The sequence below is a fragment of the Triticum aestivum genome, chromosome 7B, assembly GCF_018294505.1.
Source record: "Triticum aestivum cultivar Chinese Spring chromosome 7B, IWGSC CS RefSeq v2.1, whole genome shotgun sequence".
Lineage (NCBI taxonomy): Eukaryota > Viridiplantae > Streptophyta > Magnoliopsida > Poales > Poaceae > Triticum > Triticum aestivum.
The window spans coordinates 370,580,934-370,603,242 of record NC_057813.1 but is presented as its reverse complement, the minus strand read 5'-3'; positions in this window follow the sequence as shown (position 1 = coordinate 370,603,242).

Sequence of the window (22,309 nt, the reverse complement as noted above, 5' to 3'; positions counted from 1 at the left end):
GCGGTACTAAAAAATTACATCCGGGCCTACCACCGCAGGACTTGGGACGAGTTTTTGGTCCGGAGCGGTAGTAAAAAATTACATCCGCTCCAATTCGCGGTAGTACTGCTGCAGCCTTTTCAGAACACCAAAACAGCCACCACTTTTGCAAACGGACTCCGAATTCGATGAAACCAAGTTTGTTGGAAAGCTAGCGACAATGGCTAACACAATATTTGAAGAAATATAATTAAGAAGCAAATTAGAAAAGGCCCATAAGAAAATGGTTAGAACCCTTCCTCGGATAAGACCGGTAAAACCTCCAACACCGAAAACATCATAGAAGACGCAAGCGAACTCCGTTTTTGATGAACTCAAACTTGTCATCAAGATGACCATAAGCTCTAAGAATCACAAAGAGAACCAAACAAGAACAAAGAAACATGATGCAAGGATGCAATGGTTTGAGCTCTCTACTAACGATACGATCAAGCTACCAACTTGAGAGCCCCCCTTGATAGTACGACAAACGATCCTATAACCCGGTCTCCCAACTACCACCATGAGACCGGTAAAGTAGAAAACCTATAAAGGGAAAACCTTTGACCATCACATGGTCCACTTGAGCTAGATGATGACGATCTTGACTCCCTCAAGTTGGACCACCTTTCTTGATTGCATTGGCTCGACGAAGACTATATGATTGCTCTACCATAGTCCACTATAGGTGAGCCACTCTTCAGCTCATATTCACAAGTCCATTGTCACCACAATGGGCGGCAAGCTTCAAGCACTTGATCTCTTCGTGATGCATCACTTGAACTTGCACACCGCATCCTAACCCCACAAAGAACTCTCACGAAGACCATGGATTAGTACACATGCTTACCATACCATGGGATCACTTGATCCCTCTCGGTACATCTTCTACGCTTTGTGAGTTGATCAACTTGATTCACTCTTGACTTAGTCTTGATCAACCTTGAATCTTTCAAACTCTCTTCATTTGGATGATGTCTTGAAGGTGAACATGAATGATCACACAATCTTCTTCTTCAAGACATGCTTGCAATAAGCTCAACACTCACATGACCAATATTTGGATAATTCCTTAATAGCACCTTGGTCAACTCATAAACTCCTTGAAACAAACACATGGACTTCAAGAAAAGCCTATGGACAAAACCTTCAAATATAACTCAAGGCAACCATTAGTCCATAGAGATTGTCATCAATTACCAAAACCAAACATGGGGGCACCGCATGTTATTTCAATCTCCCCCATTTTGGTAATTGATGACAATCACTTTCAAGAGAGTTTATACAAGGAGTTATGCATCACCATGCAATGCAACAACCAATGATGCATGAGAATGGGATGCAAATGCTTAGGAACCAAAACCAAAGCAAGGAGAAAACTCTGAAGACTTCTCCACAAAACTCTCTGAAACTCCTACCCCATTGGCATCGATTGCCAAAATGGGTGAAAAGCTTAGAAGGCCAATATAAAGAGTGTTCCTCCATAAATTGTGTATCTCTCAAAAAGAAAGTGGAATGCAATACACATACCAATGGCAAATACTTGGAGGAAGACAAACTATATTGAGGCCCAAAGATTGCAAAAGAATGATATGCCACAAAGACATAACAAAGAGAGAAACAAGAAATCGAGCAATCAAAAGATACCAATTGATGCAAGCAATCAAAGGATATCAATTGAACTAACTAGACCAAAGATCCTATGAGCCACATGAATGAAGGATATTATGATATGAGCAAAGGAGTGTTCTAAATAAGCTAGAGAAGCTCCCCATGATTTGTGCACACATAATAAAAAAAATTGGATACAAAGTGCACAAAATAGGATCATAGCTCCCCCAAAATCAATAGAAACAAACAACAAGTGCAAGTGAGCATAAAGGAAACTAAGCCTAGCGCTTGCAAACAAACACATGGTTGAGCAACATGTAAAAGAGGCAACTTAAGAATAGGCTCAACCAAAATGATGTGTGTGAGTCATGGCAAAGCACATGAGAAGACTAATATATGGATGAGCATAAGCATAAACATAGTCTCCAGTGAATGAGATACACGGTGCAAAGCCTTTCATTCTCACACACAACTAAGCAAATGGGTTCACAAGAACACTAAATATGCAAAATGAATAACAAACACTTGTGAAAACCCAAGGTGAAGATAGAAAACATAAGCATCATCAAGACATGGGATACCAATTAAGATGGCAAAAGCCTCGTCAAGACAAGCATGAGGAAAATAATCTTCACCACACAAGAGTGCATCAAGATGCAACGAGATAAGACACGCACTCAAGGAAAAAGCTTTCATAGAGCCACCAAAGAAATAACATAAGAAAGACAAGGTGGACGTGAAAGAAAGGAAATCATCTAGAGATGTAATTTCTCTCAAGTGTATAAGAGTCTAGGTAGACAAAATCATGACGATATATATCTATAAAGAAGGATGTACACCCGATATAGTTACAACACGAAGGAACAAGATATCCAAAAGGAAGTCATACATATACCAATAAGATATGTGCTTGGAAGCATAGCCCAAGGCTAGATATGGTCTTATTGTATATAAATGAATTCCTACCACACAACCATCAAAGACATCACAACTAGCAACAAGAGATCATTGTTGGGATGCTTTGAGAAAGGAAACAAGTATCAATAGAAAGAAAGAATAACATGCCATGATACAATCTACACACGATTTATGCAATAATCTGTGCATGTAGTAGATGATGATACTTGTTACCGAGATAACATTGGAAGGATGTAGTAGATACCAATTGAAGGTAGAAAGTAGTTCATTGATCATCCTAGCTTGACTCCAATAAGCACATGGTGACAACACCTTCCTTTTGAATGAGCCGAGTATCCAATGCATCTCCAATTGTTCCTAGAACAACAACACAAACAAAATGGTACCCAAACTCATTGGGACCAAAGAGTTAGAGAACCAACAATACATAGGACAAACTCCACATAGATGTGTGCATATAGATATGAAAATGAATCTCATGCACATCTCATCCAATTTGAGACTTGGTGGAGTTTCCCCTATATATTGGGTCAAAGAAAGAAAACATGCCAAAGGAACTACATGAAGTTAAAATGCATGCTCAAGACTTTCAAGAACCGATACCAAAATATAAGGAAAAACCAAGTGAAAAGGATACCAAATGGAGAAATCATCACTTGGAAGATATCATTAAAAGATACATCAAGGAATGAGATATCCATTGGAACACACAAAAAAAGATGTCAAACTCCCAAAGGAGAGGATGGTTCCAAACAAACCAAGCTCTCTACAAAGTTTCATGTTGGCACAAAGTACCAAAAGAAACGACTTGCCATCCACCAACACACACTTAATATGGATCACAATATGAGTGTTTTATAGAAAATAGGATAGCTCCCCCAAGACTAGTGCATTATAGAGAATTTGCATTTGAATACAAAATGCACAAGGTGGGATCACCACTTTCACTATATCTAGAAAACACTAAACAAGATCAAGAAAATAACAAGATCCACAAGTGGTATGGAAAACAATGGGAGTTGACACAATCCTAGGCACGAGATAAGGCAAATAAAAGCAAAGGCCAATGTAAAGATGATCAATAATTTCTACCACACATAAGTGAGTACCAATTGTCATAAGACAAGAAGTATTTGGAAATAATTCCCGTTGGTAGATAGCAAGGATATCCAACATCATCTTCACACCAAACACAAGCAAATTGCAACTTGTAGAGCTAACATGCCACCTAGGAACAAGATAATCTACAATATCAACACTAGGTGACAAAATCTCAAATGTACACATTTTCTAGGCTAGTAATATACATAGCATATTACTCCCCCATAATGTGATACCAATGAAGAAAACTTAACAAGAGGCAATAAGAGGATCCAACAAGAGATAATTAATGGACAATTTAGAATTTGAATTTCTCATGAGAAGACATACCACATAGCAACTAGATAATCTTGAAATATCAATACTAGATGGTATTACTCATGTACACACATTTATAGGATTGTGAGGTGCACAAAGCACATCACTCCCCCATAATGGGATATTCCATTAATCTCTCACAAGAGCCAACTAAGAAATAAACAAGATGCAAAAGGCTCAATGCATGACACACACATACATGATGTGCAAACCAACACACACATACTTGATTGCTCAAGATAATCAAGTTGGAAGCACAACATATACAAACACATGCAAGGAACAAAACCAAAACATGCAAGTGGGCAAGTAACTTTCAATGTAAACAATTTAAGTACAAGTTACCGCAAGGAGGCACATTGGATATAAGATATAAGCTTGATGATTCAATTGACTTGCTTGAGGCAATAAGAGTGATGAAGTCCCCTTAATTCTTCATAATGTAGCCAAGTGTCCAATGCCCTCCAACAATACCTATTGATCAAGTTTGAGCTAGTTGGTCCCCAACCAAGTTAGGTCCTAAGAGGTTAGTCACAATAGGCTTGGCTACCCAAATGGTTCTTTACTTTAAACCACTTTGAGTACCAACAAACTTGGCAAACACATTGCCAACCTTATCCTTCCCAAGATAATAGACATCATCAATGATAATTGGGTTGGATGAGGTACCATTTGTGCATGAAGAAGCGACGTGACCTTTTTCACGACATAGGTAGCAACGTCTACTTTTTACTTTCTTCTCACTTGAGATTGAGAATGAGAGTGAACTTGTGGACGCTTCCCTTGTTGCTTGTCACTAATGGCCTTCTTCTTCAAAGGGTAAGATCTAACATGATGCCCTTCAATTTTGCACTTGAAGCAAATGATCTTGGCCGAATGCTTGACTTGTTTTTGGCCCTTCTTCTTGTTGCTCTTGGACTTCTTCTTCTTATTGGAGTTGAATCCAAGTCCACCTTTGTCATTGGGGGATTTTTGCACACTCAACATATTTTTGAGTGTGTCCTTCCCTTCATGACACTTTTCCAAGTCTTTCTTCAAAGAAGTGACTTGGGCCTTGAGCTCTTTGATTTCCTCTACATGGTTAGTCTCAACACAAGTACTAGAGAAAGTATAAGCTTCATCGTTAGAGCAACAAGGCAAGGAAAGCAATTCATCACAAGATGTACCAACATTGTGAGTAGATGAATTACAAGGACTAGCACATGGCAATATAGCACTTTGACTAGATGTAGTGCTAGTATCCACATGAGGCTCACTAGATGTTACCTTAGCAAGCATGGCCTCATGAGCTATCTTTAGCACATTATGGGATACTAGAAGATCATCATGAGAGTTTGAGAGCTTTTCATGACTTTCTTCCAATTTCCCATATTTGCTAGATAGCAACTCAAGTTGAGCCCGTAGCTCAACATTCTCCTTCAATATGGATGCTTCACAAGAGATAGAGTTAGTAGCACAAGCATCATCATTAGCAACAAGAGGAGAAGACAACTTGGCAAGCTCTTTTGAATATGAAGCTTTAAGTTGAGCATGAGACTCGGTGAGTTTGATGAGCTCACTCTTAATGACCCTTGAGCCATTTTCGAGGTGCTCAAAGTCCTCAAGGAGTTTAGCATGCGCAACTTCAAGCTCCTCATTTTTAGTTTCAAAATCATTGGCCACCTCAAGAGCTCTATCACGAGATTCCCTTACTCTAGATAATTCTAGAGCAAAAGTCTCCTCAAGAGATTCCTTGGTGGTTTGTTCAAGTTCAAGAGCTTGAGAGAGGTCCGCAATCTCATTAGCGTAATCACGCTCATGACCTTCCATTTTCTCAATGGTGACCTCATGCTCCTCGAGATGAGATTCCAACTCCTCAATATATTTCTTGCCCTCAATGGCAATGGACATAATTTCCATGAAGTTGGAACGAGCAATTTTATTTTTATGAAGAGCTTTAAAAACCATTTCCCCCTTAATTTTTAAGGAGGCAACATTATCATTCTCTTCATCATAATCAACATCATCATCATTCTTGCCATCATCAATATCATCACAAGATATATTGGGATTCAAAGTGGGAGATACCTTTGAGGCCTTGGCCATAAGGCAAAATGCAATAGATGATGATGTAGGATCCCTTGAAGCACCATTCAAGACCACATCTTGTTCCATGGAGTGTTGAGTTTCCTCTACATTGTTAGCACAACAACTCGAGGAAATAGATACATTTTTATCATGGCAACAAGACATAGCAAGCATATCATCATGAGATTTGAGCAAGCAATTTCTACATGATATGCAAGGACTACCAACACGAGCAAGTGAAACATGTAAGGTGCTCGAAGTGTTAAAGTCCAAAGAAGGACCATTGCAATAAGATAGTGATGAAGAATCACCAAGAACAAGCACACTATCATCATTACAATGACCACCACTAATCACCCTAGCATTACCTTGTGGTAATCCACATGTAGGTGAAGTAGAAGAAGTTGAGAAGGCAACACAGCCAGAGGAGGAGGGAGAACATTCATCCCCACAAATCTTGGACACACCATATTTATCTTGAAGCTTTGTCCATAACTCATGAGCATCCCGGGACGACATGAGTTGAAATATAACTACATTGCTCAAAGCATCAAAAAGCACATTAGAAGCTTGAGCATTGAGATAAGAGTTTTTCTCATCCTCTAAAGATAATCTTTGGGGATCCTTTGGAGGAGAAAAACCATATCTACAATTGGCTCTAAATTTGGGTCCATGACCCTAAAGAGGTTAAGCATGCGAATTACCCAAACATCAAAATTTGTGCCATCGAAACTAAGAGTGTCAGAGAATCCTAATCCCCTAGTCGACATCTTTACTCTCTAGGCGGTTAGCCTAACAAAGAGAGACGAGGCTCTGATACCAATTGAAAGATCGAGGATGTCGCCAAGAGGGGGGTGAATAGGCGCTTTAAAATAATTACAGTTTAGGCTTGAACAAATGCGGAATAAACCTAGCGGTTAATTTGTCAGGCACAAAACCTAAAACAACTAGGCTCACCTATATGTGCACCAACAACTTATGCTAAACAAGATAAGCAACTATGTGATAGCAAGATATATGACAAAGAACAATATGGCTATCACAAAGTAAAGTGCATAAGTAAAGGGCTCGGGTAAGAGATAACCGAGGCACGCGGAGACGACGATGTATCCCGAAGTTCACACCCTTGCGGATGCTAATCTCCGTTTGGAGCGGTGTGGAGGCACAATGCTCCCCAAGAAGCCACTAGGGCCACGTAATCTCACGCCCTCGCACAATGCAAGATGTCGTGATTCCACTAAGGGACCCTTGAGGGCGGTCACCGAACCCGTACAAATGGTAACCCTTGGGGGAGGTCACTGAACCCGTACACTTTGGCAACCCTTGGGGCAGTCACTGGTACCCGTCAAATTTCTTGGGGCGATCTCCACAACCTAATTGGAGACCCCGACGCTTGCCCGGAGCTTTACATCACACTAATTAAGCTCTGAACAATACCAACCGTCTAGGGCGCCAAGGCACCCAAGAGGAACAAGCTCTAGGGTGTCCAAAACACACAAGAGTAACAAGCTCAAGGGTATCAAGGACCCAAGAGTAATAAGCTTCTCAACTTGTAACTTCCACGTATCACGTGGAGAACTCAAACCGATGCACCAAATGCAATGACAAGGGCACACGGAGTGCCCAAGTCCTTCTCTCTCAAATCCCACCGAAGAAACTAATGCTAGGGAGGAAGATGAGAGGAAGAACAAGAAGGAGAACACCAAGAACTTTAAGATCTAAATCCAAGGGGTTTCCCTCACATAGAGGAGAAAGTGATTGGTGGAAATGTGGATCTAGATGTCCTCTCTCTTTTCCGTCAAAAACTAGCAAGAATCCATGGAGGGATTGAGAGTTAGCAAGCTCGAAGAAGGTCAACAATGGGGAAAGAACACGAGCTCAGAGGATAAGGTTCATTGGGGAAGAAGACCCCCTTTTATAGGTGGGAAAAAATCCAACCGTTATGCTCACAGCCCGCACAGAGCGGTACTACCGCTCCAAGGAGCGGTACTACCGCTAGGGCGGTAGTACCCCTTTGAAACACAACAGCGAGAAGGCAAAAAGGCTAGAAGAACCGTCGGAGCAGTAGTACCACTTGACCTCACGGTACTACCGCTAGGGGTAGCGGTACTACTGCTAAGGGTAGCGTTACTACAGCTTGCGAGCGGTACTAAAAAATTACATCCGGGCCTACCACCGCAGGACTTGGGATGAGTTTTTGGTCCGGAGCAGTACTACCGCTGTAGGGGCCGTGGTAGTACCTCTGTGGAGCGGTAGTATTGCTCTGGAGCGGTAGTAAAAAATTACATCCGCTCCAATTCGCGGTAGTACCGCTGCAGCCTTTTCAGAACACCAAAATTGCCACAACTTTTGCAAACGGACTCCGAATTCGATGAAACCAAGTTTGTTGGAAATCTAGCGACAAGGGATAACACAATATTTAAATAAATATCAATAAGAAGCAAATTAGAAAAGGCCCATAAGAAAATGGTGAGAACCCTTCCACGGATAAGACCGGTAAAACCTCCAACACTGAAAACATCATAGAAGACGCAAGTGAACTCCGTTTTCGATGAACTCAAGCTTGTCATAAAGATGACCATAAGCTCTAAGAGTCACAAGGAGAACCAAACAAGAACCAAGACACATGATGCAAGGATGCAATGGTTTTAGCTCTCTACTAACGATACGATCAAGCTACCAACTTGAGAGCCCCCTTGATAGTACGGCAAACGATCCTATAACCCGGTCTCCCAACTACCACCATGAAACCGGTAAAATAGAAAACCTATCAAGGGAAAACATTTTTCTTGCACATGGTCCACTTGATCTAGATGATGACGATCTTGACTCCCTCAAGTTGGACCACCTTTCTTGATTGTGTTGGCTCGATGAAGACTAGATGATTGCTCCCCCATAGTCCACTATGGGTGAGCCACTCTTCGGCTCATATTCACAAGTCCATTGTCACCACAATGGGCGGCAAGCTTCAAGCACTTGATCTCTTCATGATGCATCACTTGAACTTGCACATCGCATCCTAACCCCACAAAGAACTCTCACGAAGACCATGAGTTAGTACACAGAGCGTAATTGACAATGCTTACCATACCATGGGATCACTTGATCCCTCTCGGTACATCTTCTACGCTTTGTGAGTTGATCAACTTGATTCACTCTTGACTTAGTCTTGATCAACCTTGAATCTTTCCAACTCTCTTTATTTGGGTGATGTCTTGAAGGTAAACATGAATGATCACACAATCTTCTTCTTTTCAAGACATGCTTGCAATAAGCTCAACACCCACATGACCAATCTTTAGATAATTCCTTAATAGCACCTTGGTCAACTCATAAACTCCTTGAAACCAACACATGGACTTCAAGAAAAGCCTATGGACAAAACCTTCAAATATAACTCAAGGCAACCATTAGTCCATAGAGATTGTCATCAATTACCAAAAACAAACATGGGGGCACCGCATGTTATGTCAGACTGCATGACATAATTTCACATATATGATGTCTATCTAAACTGGATAGCATAGCATGACATAATTCAAAGATATGATGACTAACTAAACAAGATGGCATGAGATAATTATATGATGTCTTTAGTAAACAGGTTCGCATGACATAATTCACATACATGTTATCTAAGTAATCAGGATCGCATGATTTAATTCACATATGTAATTTATATGCTAAGAAGAGGGCATTCGCATATATGATGCCTAAACTAAGAACATGGTGTTGAATATTGTGTATATGATGTCTAAACTATGCAATGTAAGACACCATATGCATGATATGAGCAGTATAACTATGCCAAGTTAGAGCATACACCTCGTTGGGGGAATAGGAGTGGACATCTGTCTCTGAATCCATCTCTGAGGAGCTATCGCGACCCAGCAGGAGATCTGCTTCGACAGGTAGCACTATCTGCTCTGAAGGCCTTGTTTTCACTCCAGATTTTTCCATTACCCACTCAAATGTCTGATTCACAGGAAGAGTAGTTTATTGTAGAAACATTGTCGACAAATGGAAACGTAATGAAGAAAATGATGGGCAACATGTCATTCAAATATATGATGCCTGGTTAAACAGGATGGCATTGCATATTTCACATATATTATGACTGGCTAAAATAGATGAGACTGCATAATTCCCATATATGATATAGAATTTAAACAGGTGGCATTACAGAACATGTCTAAACTAAGCAGATGACATATATGATGTCGAAAGTAGGCACTGCAAGGCAACATATGCATGATATGACCAACATCATCATGCCAAGCTAGAGCAAACACCTTGGGGGTTAAATAGGAGTGGTCAGCTACGTCTGAATCTGCCTCAGAACAGATATCTTCCTCTGGATTACAATCTGGAGAGGGGGGAGGGTTTGCCATTGAACCCACCATGGAGCAATGTCTGCATGATAATGTATTACCACGCAAAACTCTTCTCTTTTTCTCTACATGTTCAGCATGACTGTGTACAATATCCAACATGCATATGAAAAAAATATAGTGAGATTATGTAAGGAGAGCATGCAGAAATCTAGAGTGATGGTAACAACCAGTGGATGGATCCAAAAATAATGATAGCAGGCTGATGATAGCTTTAATTTAATAAAAAGACAGATGATGATTGCTTTACTATTTGTTTCCCACACCAGCGCAAAAAATACTATTTTTTCGCACACAAGATGAACATAGGCATACCCTAGGTGAACCAGATAATAGACAGAGATACTATTCATAGCTGCCTCGATATGTGCCTCACAAGTATTTTTAAAACTCAAGTTTGAACATTAATTTGGACCTGACTTGCAGTCTAAGAGGTGAACAGGATGATAAAGTAGTAGGTAATATTAAGCACTTTATAATATAAGCAGAAACAAAAGAGTGCGACCTCTCTGTGGACCCATGTACTCCTCAGGTTCATATGTTAAGTCGATGATGGTGATGTAGTTGTGGTGGGTGCCGGTGGCAGGGAGGGAGATCTGAGGCGGCGAAAGAGGTCAGGGGTCGTGATGTCTGGTTTGGTGGATGCTTCTGTCGATGGAGCAGCTCAGGAGAGGTGGACAACGTCGTGACAGAAGCGGGACAAACCACACAAAGTTTTCTTCAACACCTACCTGTAATTGAAGTAATTTGTAAGGGATCCTTTGGCTTGAAGGATTCTAAAAATGGAGGAATAAGAAAAACAGCGGAATAGGATAGGTATGCACGTGGGAAACAAAGCATTTGTAAACACAATATTTTTGTCAACCTGGGTGTTTGATTCATAGGAATTGGAAGAGTAGAGGAATGCAAAGAAACATGGCCAAATTAAAGTGAAACCATATGAAAGTGTGTACAGTTAGAATGTTATTCTGCCACTAATGCACTTGGTCTTGTTTTCATGCATAGGATTTTGAAAAGTAGGTCCAGGTGGATGTTTTTATCCATTCCTTTCAACAAAATGCATGAATAACTAAAGAGTAGACTGCCATAGGAAAATTTCCTATTGCTATGTTTTTCCTTAAGTTTTTCCTTTGAACCAAAATAGCCTTAATGTATTGACATGAATGTAGATTAATAAGTGATGCGACAAGTGTACAACCTCTTTGCCGTAGGCGTGTCGACCTCAGCATCATTGGGTTGGTCGCTGAAGAAGTTGAGGTAGAGGTGGCTGTCGGAGGTGTGGGGGTGTGACGTCTAGATAATTAAGCTATAGTGATCCCCGGTAAATGACGCCACGTCACCTCGGTTACTGTTATTAATCTCGCGTTAGTTCAAAACCGGTTCAAATCTAAATTTGAATTAAAGTCTAATGATATAAGTTTTCAAACATTAAAACTAAAATGTTCGGGTTGTGCCAAATAATGCATAAGTAATTATGGTGAAGAAACCACACTTCCGTAAATAATTCAAATACACTAAAATAATTAAAACAGTAGTGAAAACAATTAAACGAATGCCTATTGAAATTTATGAAATATTAAAACTATATTATTATGGGTTAAGAATTAGTCTAACACTAGTTTGTTTATAAATACAAGTTTAGGTGCTAGTGGTACTTTTTATAGAACTAAAAGTAAAAGAAACTAGAAATAAAATAGAAAAGAAAATAAGGAAAAGGAGAAGACAAAATGGTAAACAAAAAAAGAAGGACAAAGCCCCCTGTCCCTGGGCCGAACGAACCAGTAGACCGAAGCCAGCCCACTCGGCCGGCCCAGTCGCCTTGCCCTATATGGCCTGCCCCACACGAAACCCTAACCCCTCGAACCACCCCCACTTTCCCCCCACTCGTCCCGCACGATCCCCTCCCCAATCCCTCTCGTTTCTCCAGCGTCGCCGCGCTCCCCGCATTGGATCCCCATCCCGCCAGCGCGCCCACCCTCGAGTGGATCTGGATCGGGGCAGCCGACGCCCCCGACCCGTCGCGCGCCATTGCCCCACCGCCCTCGTCGCCGGCTGCCTGGACGCCGCCCCGATCTCGTCGCCCCCGACCGAAGCCGCCACAACATCGTCGGACTTCGCTGGATCGCTTCCTCAGCCTCACCCTCACCGGACCATCTCAACCCCCCGCTGCCTAACCCCTACCGCCCGTGTGAGCTCCCCCTCTCCTGTCTCCCCTGCGCACCCTGCCTCTCCCCCGCGCTCGGCTCCGCCGCCCGCCGTCGCCCGCGGACAGCCGCACCAAGCCAACCCCGCGGCGCCCAGCCCGCACATCTCGCTCCGACACCCCGCCTCCGGCCTCCTTTCCATGCCCGGCATGGTCCTGCATCCGCGCCTCGCGCCCTACGACCTCCCATGCTCGCTGTCGACCACGGCGCCCCGACCTCCTTCTACCGCCTGCTGCTGGCTCGCCCGCCTTGCTGGCTTGCCTTGCTTCGGTGCTGCCCGCGCAACCTCACTGCGCTGCTGCTGCCTCTGCACTCCGTGGCCACGTCCGTGCCGCCGGATCCTATCGCGCCGCTCCACTGGAGCCACGCCCACCCGACCCCACCACCACCCTCATCGCTGCTAGCCAGCACCACCGCCGCCCCGCGCCAGCGCTGCCGTGCTGTTGTTCCCCTTCCCTCGTGGCTACTGCAGCTCGCTGCGGTGGCCACCGGAGACCCGCTGTGCCACAGATGGCCTGGGCGAGCGCCCTGCCGGGATGGCGCCCATGCGCCTTGCACCCATTAACCGCTAACGCCGGCGCCCGCTAAAGACCTCCCCCCCCCCCCGTGCCGATGACAAACGGGGCCCACCCCCTGAAATGTTTTAAAAAAAGAATATTAATTAAAAATATTAATTCACTAATTAATTAACTTAATTAATCATATTAATTAATCTAATTAACCCTGTTGATTAACCCTAATTATCTAATTAGATAAAAAGTCAATGAAAAACGGTCCCCACTGCCTTGTTTGACCGGTCAATGGTCAACGCTGATCCCGCTGATGTCATGGTGATGCAATAAACATTTTCTAATTAAATTAATTATGTTAATTGTAAAAATGAATTAAAATTTTTGAAAATTAATATTAAATAATTCGTAACTCGGATGGAAAAACTTTGTACATGAAAGTTTCTCAGAACGACGAGACGAATCCGGATACGCAGGCCGTTCGTCCGCCACGCATCCCTGGCATAGCGAACCTACAACATTTCACCTTTGGTCATCTGTTCGAAAACATGAAACACTGGGGATACTTTCTCGGATGTTTCCCCCCTTCGCCAGTACCACCTACTGCCATGTTAGGGCACACCTAGCACTGCTCATTGTCATGTCATGCATCGTCGTGCTTATGCTTGCATTATATTTATTGTTTCTTCCCCCTCTTCTCTCCAGTAGACTACGAGACCGACGTTGCTGCTGCCCCCGTTCGACTACGGAGTTCACAACCCGTCCTTCTTGCCAGAGCAACCAGGCAAGCCACCCCCCCTGATCAACAGATATCGCCTATTCTTTCCTTTACTGCTTGCATTAGAGTAGTGTAGCATGTTACTGTTCGGTTAATCCTATTTTGTTGCATAGCTTGTCCTTGTTGCTACAGTTGTTGATACCTTATCTGCAATCCTAAATGCTTAGTATAGGATGCTAGTTTATCATCCGTGGCCCTACATTCTCGTTCGTCTGCCTTGCTATACTATCGGGTCGTGATCACTCGAGAGGTGATCGAGTGATCACGGGTATATACTATACATACATACATACTATACATATGGTGACTAAAGTTGGGTCGGCTCGTTGAGTACCCGCAAGTGATTCAGAGATGGGGGCTGAAGGGGTAGGTGGTTCCATCCAGGTAGTGGTGAACCTGGGTTCCCGACGGCCCCTGAGTGCTACTTTGTGGCGGAGCGACAGGGCAGGTTGTGACCACCAAGGAGACAGGTGGGTCTGGCTCTGGTCGGCGTTCGCGGTTACTTCAAAATAACATGCTTAATGAGATCTTGGTATTTGATTTGAGTCTGGCCACTGGCCTATACGCACTAACCAACTACGCGGGAACAGTTATGGGCACTCGACATCATCGTATCAGCCGAAGCCTTCTTGACATCAGCGACTGAGCGGCGTGCACCGGGTTGGACCGCATAATGCGACTTCCTTTGTAACGGAGGTTGCTAGGTCTGCTCACCGACCGCGTATGCAACATGTAAGTGTGCAATGGGCGATGGGCCCAGACCCCTGTGCGCACAGGATTTAGACCGGTGTGTTGACCTCTCTGTTGTCCCTAGGTAGAGCTGCGACGTGTTGATCTTCCGAGGCCGGGCATGACCCAAGAAAGTGTGTCCGGCCAGAGGGATCGAGCGTGTTGGGTTATGAGGTGCACCCCTGCAGGGAAGTTTATCTATTCGAATAGCTGTGTCCCTCGGTAAAAGGACGACCTAAAGTTGTACCTTGACCTTATGACAACTAGAACCGGATAATAATAAATCACACCCAGACAAGTTCCATAGACAACCCGGTGATTGCTTTTCCACAGGGCGACGAGGGGAGGATCGCTGGGTAGGATTATGCTGTGCGTTGCTTCTTAGAGGACTTCTATCTACTCTCTTCTACATGCTGCAAGTTGGAGGCTGCCAGAAGTGTAGTCTTCGATAGGACTAGCTATCCCCCTCTTATTCTGGCATTCTGCAGTTCAGTCCACCGATATTGCCTCTTTACACATATACTCATGCATATGTGGTGTAGATCCTTGCTTGCGAGTACTTTGGATAAGTACTCACGGTTGCTTTGCTCCTCTTTTCCCCCTTTTCCTCTTCTTTCCGGACGTCGCAACCAGATGTTGGAGCCCAGGAGCCAGACGCCACCATTGACGACGACTCCTACTACACTGGAGGTGCCTACTACTATGTGCAGGCTGCTGACGATGACCAGGAGTAGTTTAGGAGGATCCCAGGCAGGAGGCCTGCGCCTCTTTCGATCTGTATCCCAGTTTGTGTTAGCCATCTTTTGGAAACTTGTTTAACTTATGTCTGTACTCAGATGTTGTTACTTCCGCTGACTCATTTATGTTCGAGCACTTATATTCGAGCCGTCGAGGCCCCTAGCTTGTAATATGATGCTTGCATGACTTATTTTATTTTTAGAGTTGTGTTGTGATATCTTCCCATGAGTCCCTGATCTTGATCGTACACATTTGCGTGCACAAGTTGCTATCAGAGCCGTCTGCCTGTAGGAATCCCCCTTCCATACTCCTTGGCCGATATTGAGTCTAGTCACTACAAAACTTTTACTAACATGGTTGTGAGTCTTACGGGCCCATGTCGCCATTGGGTGGTATTAGGATCTTTTACTCCTCGACCTTTACTCTGGGACTCTGATCTCTCCTCTAATCGGGTTAAATGATTTTGCTAACTCTAACTCTAGGTTCTCGTAACTATTTCTCCCGAAGATCCCTCACTCCGGAAGATCACCTGCTTCGTTAGAAGATTCTGAGGATATCCCTCGATATTTTCCTGAGACCCTTGTGCTCATCGCCTTTGCAATTCACTGCCACCGATATATCCCTATGGATATCTGCATGCACTTGTTATTCTCATGATCATTTCTCGTCGCTCTTGTTGTTAAAAGATGCCTCAAACTATTCTCCGTTGTCCCGAGAATCCTTTGAGTTTATTTTCTTGCGGTTTTATTTCGCATGAAAACCCTTATGGTTTTTTTTCTCACATTTATCTAGGATCCATTCTTCTCAATTGTTCATGTATCTCACAAAATTCTTTGGAATACTACTCGATCTTTCGAAAATCCTTTGCAACCTGTTATTCTTGAAATTCTTGCTTAGTTGCATTATGGTTAATTCCATATGACTAGTAGTCCTTGAGAACATCCCTTGTCCTAGTCATTTTGAGCCTATTGATTCAATATGTGTGTACGCACGCAATCATCAGGTTATCCTTTTTAAATTTATCTTTCCGACTCAGACGTCATTCCGGACATGAGTTGGTTCTCGGAAATTCAAACCTTTATTGATTGCCCAACTAAGTGTTTTCAACTTATCCATCCTTGATCGGAGCATCTGCTTCTGATCCTTCGTTTTGGAAAACATAATTTCTTTCTATTTAAGCATCAGTCTAATCAGGTGATTCTTGAATCTGATGCCTCTGCATTCTTTCTTCCTCAGAGTGAGTACCGATACTCACATCAGCTCCGTTGTGGATCGCCCGATCCATTGTTGGATTGTTATCCGATAGTGTCCTTCATATTCAATCACCTTGTGAGTTCTTCCCCTGATACATAGTGCCTTTGGTAAATTGTATAATCTGCTTGGCCAACCATGCTCTGTTTTCGAGCTTGTGTATTTACTTTTGAAACTTGTGGTATATGTTACTAAGATGCCCGATGGGTTGAACCTATGTCTTCCCCTAATCCGTGAGAACCCGAAAGTTTTCACAGGTCATACTCTTCCGGTGTTCTACCAAATAAAATTCCAACACTACAGTTTTATCAAAGTGAGAGATGAATGAAATGATATGCATTAAAGAAGTGGGAGTCGACCTTGAACTTTGTGTTCATGCCCATGAAAATGATGTAGACCGTCTCGGAAGCTTCTTGCAAAATGATTATCCAGCTGTATGATTCTTTCAGTACTCTTGAAATTGATTCCTTACAGTTATGGTTCTGACCATGCTGTCCTGATCTATATCTGATGGGAATTCATTCCAGTGCCTCGTCTATTTTTGTCAAGGTTGAAGTATCTACTTTCATAGGTCAATGACCCAGTTCTACTTCTATCATGTTCTACCTTCGAGTATTACCCCCTAGTATCTCGAAGATGTCTTGCCATTGCACCACATCTTAGTAACTTTGTTAAGATAATGTCTTTCCTTGTTGTAATCACTCTACGGGTTCTAGGTTGTTGTCAACCGAGGACACCAACTAGTGAAATTATTCTGCACTACAAATCAAATATCCCTAGTATTTTTACTAGGAAATTCTAAACTCAATCTGGTCATTCCTAGACTATTGGCTGCATCCTGGTCTTACTATCTTTGACTGTGCTACCTCGTCCTTCTTTGGTGCACGAATTCTTCAGTGTGTGAGCACGACTTACGTCGAGCTTTCAACATCATGTTTCTTATCTTGAAAGGCAACTTTGGTTCCGTGCTTGCATCTTATATACTGATCCTATAACTTGCCACTTCGTCATTCCCTTGCTTGTTGCCGTTGTTGTTTGATTGTATCCTCTCAAAACCTCCCCACAAATGTGTCAGATCACCTTCAACACTTTGACTTCTTCCGAGATGTTAATTGTGTTCATGATGAGAAATACCCTCCTTGCCCTCGATGATTTTTATTATAATCGACAACACCCTTGACTTCCACTACTAGGGAAAACCTTATACACAGAAATTTGGCAACAACGCGGGTCAAAAAAGGGCGCTAGTGCTAGATGGCATTAGCGTTTGAGAAAAAACCGCGCTACAGATACAACCTTAGCAGTAGCGCGTGTAGTGGCAAAAGCGCTACTACTAATATTCCCATTGCTAGAATGATAGGCTACGCATAGCAGTAGCGGTCTTGGAAGAAGCGCGCTACCGCTAGGGCATAAGTAGTAGCGCGTTTCCTAAGAAGAGCGCTACTACTAACGGAAATAAAATAAGATGAAAAACAAATAGAAAAGTAAATGAAAATGAAAGAAATAGAAAAAGGAGAAAGGAAAAAATAAAATGTAAAGCAAAATAAATGAAAAAGAGAAAAAACGAAGGAAGGCATAGCAGTAGCGTGTGTTCGTAAGAGGTGCTATCGCTAACGTAGCTGCAGCGCATGTCCTAGACACCCGCTATAGAAACAGAAAAGGAAATTCAAAAATGGAAGAAAATTACATAGTTATAGCAGCAGCGCGTTTTGTAAAAACCGCTATAGCTATGTTAGTTATAGCGCGTTTTACCAAACGCGCTACCGCTAAGTTTGACTTAACCAAAAAATCGTTTCCCCCCGGCCACTACTTCTCCCCCAAATCCCTCAACCCACCCCGCCGCCGTCTCCCTGATTCACCGTCTCCCCACTTCGCCGCCGTCTCCTCCCGACGTCGACGCCACCAGAGCCGTGCGCCGTCGATGCCACCGGAGCCGCCCCCAACGCCATGGAGCCGCATGGCCTCGTCAACGCCACCGGAGCCGCCGTCGACGCCACCGGATCCTTCCTCGCCACAACTGCCTTCCTCGCCGTCACCGGAGACGCCCCTGCCTCCCTCGCCACCACTGCCTCCCTCGTCACCACCGGAGCCATCCTTTGTAAGCCCCCACCCCTCCTCTCTCTCTCATGCATAGGTTAGCTAGTTTAATTAGGTTAATTATCTAGGTTAGGGCAAAATTTTAGTTAGGGCTTTGATAGAGAAGTAGTTAGGTTAACTAGTTTAATTAGGTTAATTATCTAGGTTAGTGCAAAAATTTAGTTAGGGCTTTGACAGAGAACTTGTCAGGTTAACTAGTTTAATTAGGTTAATTATCTAGGTTAATTAGTGCAAAAATTTATTTAGGGCTTTGACAGAGAACTAGCTGCGTTAACTAGTTTAATTAGGGTTAATTATCTAGGTAAACTAGATTAACTAACTAGGTTAAATAGGTAGGTTAACTAGGTTCGTTGGATTAACAAGCTAGGTTAAGTAGGTTGGCTAGGTTAGAGGAAAGTTTTATTTTAGAGCATTAGGTCAGAAGGGTTAGAGAAATGGAGTTCCTTTGCAATTTAATTGGGTTCTGTCCTAGGCAGAGAAGGGTTAGAGATAATAATGTGTGTTTGTGAGAGAGAGAGGAATAGCTAGATCAACATAATTTGGGTTCTGTCCTAGGCAGAGAAGTGTTTAGTGAGGTCATTTTGCAAAGGTTTTTGATTTTTGAAAAGACCACTATTTTTCAAGGAAAATAATTTAGGCAAATTTTATTCTAAAGATGATCCCTTCCTAGACTTTTATTGTAGATTATATGTTTTCATTGAAGTGGTCATGTTATATCTTTTCATTGAAGTTGTTCGATTGTGCCCAAGTGGCTTTGTTGTTTCCAGGGAATGATGTTGAGTGGCCTATGTTTTGCCGGAATGTTGATTTTTTTCTGTTTCGGCAAATTTCAGGTTCTCGATTTGTCCACTTTTTAGCAAAGGTCATGCCGAAATTTTCCGTGAATTTCGGCATGAACTGTGCTACAAACTAGGACATATCGAGTGTCGGGATTTGCCGCACCAGGAAGGAGTCAACATTCCTGCAAAACAATAGGCCTTTTTTATGTCATTATTCATTTTATTAGGTCTAGAAATAATTGACTAGATTTAATCATAGGAAACATGGCTAGCAACGATGAAGGACAGGGTTCTAGTGATTGCGACGATGTCTACCGGGCGGCAGACGAATTTTTTAGCCTTACCGACGATCAACCGATGTTGTTGTTGGGCCCACTGGTGGCATCGAGGACTGAGACCGACACGCAGACCGGTGCTGAGACTAAGACCGGCGCTGAGACTCAGACCGGCATCGAGACCGGCGCAGAGACTGAGACCGGTGCTGCCTCGGGGAGCGGAGCCGGTGTAGAACCGAAAGCAAAGAGGTAATAGCTTCCTAACAAACTCAGGACTACTAGACTGGTGGTCACGGAGGTGGACGACGGCAATTTTGAGCCAAAGGCGCCTGATGAAGCGCGCGCGTGCTACGACAATCAACTAGGCTGCATCGTAGGACAACCGCCACCATCAACGATGAGAAACTACAGAAGATAGAAAACATGAGGAGCTCCCTCCTAAGGAAGTTTCACCAGATATTCTTGTTCCCGGGCCAGAATGAGAAGGATTATGAAGATCCAGACGAGGACCCGGCAATGAAGAAGATAAACAAACACGCCATGACCAAGTTTAGCGATGCGTTGGCCGCCTGGAAAACTCGAGTGAAAGAAAAGATCATCGACAAGAAGGAACCCTACTCCGAGAATGTAAAGGATAATCCGACAATCACGGAAGAGTAGTTTCAAATATTCAAGGAGGCTTGCGAGGCCGAAGCTACCAAAAAAATCTAAGTACATGAAGGGGCTTCAAGAGAGGAACATTGGGAGCCACCACCTCGGAAGCCATGGTTACGGAGGAAAGAGGTCCAAATGGGCCAAGGAGGACGCGGAAGCCGTGAGTCTGGGCATCCCAGACCGCTTGGCGGATTTCACCGTCCCGCAGGAGCATGACGTCTTGAGGGCCCGGCACCGTTGGGACCCAGTGAAGAAGGTTTACGAGACAACACCGGTCATTACGGAGTTCATGAGACTACTGGTAATTTTAGTTTCTGATCAATTCGACTGCACACGTTAGTCATATTTGTAAATGATCCTTGTGCCTTTTGCAGAGAGAGCAGCATCGGATTGCGGCCGAAAGCGACTCGCCGTCTGAGGCATTGGCGAGGCCCAAGTGGGACACTCCATTCAACCGGGTGTTGAACATATTGAAACGACAACCAGTGGATACTCGACCGTCGTATGGACGCGTGCATGGTGTCGGAGATGGCACCATGTGGAAGAAGTACTACCGTGAGACCACGGAGGAGAGAAAGGAAAGACGGAGGTTAACCGAAGACAACATCGACAAGAAGGTTGAGATTGAGGTTGAGAAGAAATCATCGACAAGAAGCTGATTATATGATCCAGCCGCCTCAGCAGCCTCGGCTTCAGGACCGTATAGATATCCCTGATGCGGATAAATGGCATATCCCCGATCAACCAATCCTACCTGCAACAGCGCTACAGGCCAGATTTGGCGATCTAAGGAGACTTCATGATCCAGGATACCCACTCTACGTGGTTAACGTTCCACGGCAAATGTCGTACGTCGACAGCTTCCCCGCGATAAGTTCTTCCTCCGATTCGATTACATATTCGACATGTTTCACGTGAAGAAGCTGGATTTTACGTTTGTTCGCCTTTGTGCCTTGCACATGAACTACATCATTGGGGTTGAGCAGATATGTCATATCTGTGTCGCTGACCCGTACTACATGCACGAGGGCTTCTTGGGAGTCTGCACAGAGCACCGTGAATACGCGAGGGATTACATCGTCAGTTTCATGCTCGCCGATAAGGACAAGAAGGCGATTCTCGTGCCTTATCATCCCGTGTAAGTCATCCGCGCTGCTATCCTTCCTTCGATTTAAATAATTCATTTGCACGATGGAGGCTAATTAATTTGAGGTGTACTTATTTTGCGCAGCGGCGGGCGCGCCGTCGTCATCATCCTCTACCCCTGATTCTCCCACGCTCTTTACTTGGACTCGTCGAAGAACATTCACAAAAAGGATTACACCCACATCAAAGATGTTCTCGACAGTGCTATGTTTTACTACCAGGCAAGGGGTGGAGAGGTTAGGGACAAGAAGAGAAGGGGCGGCAGGGTCGCCTTCAGCCATAAGACCGACTTCTGCTGCATCCAGCAACCGAACGATTCTCTTAATGATGGATTCTATGTCCTACACCACATGCTGGAGTACAGACGGGATCACCAGAACCTTCGCATGTCACCTAGATCTGGCGATGCCCATATTCTGCAATGGGCAAAGGACATAGGAGATATGGAGGATCATCGACTTCGAGCTGAGTTCTATAACATCCAGCGCGAACTTGCCCAAATCATCATGAAGGAGGTCTTTGGAAAAACAGGGATGTTCTACGGAGAAGGACAAATGTCGCGGGAAGACGTCCGAACATGGATAGCCTCTCAGCGTCTCGACATGAAGCCATTCACTAAGCTCGAGGACTATCTCCCTCACATGGATGGATGGCATGACATGGTGGAGTGATTGTCAATATATGACAATGTGTCTGTTTAGTCCATACTTTCTGTATGACAAAAC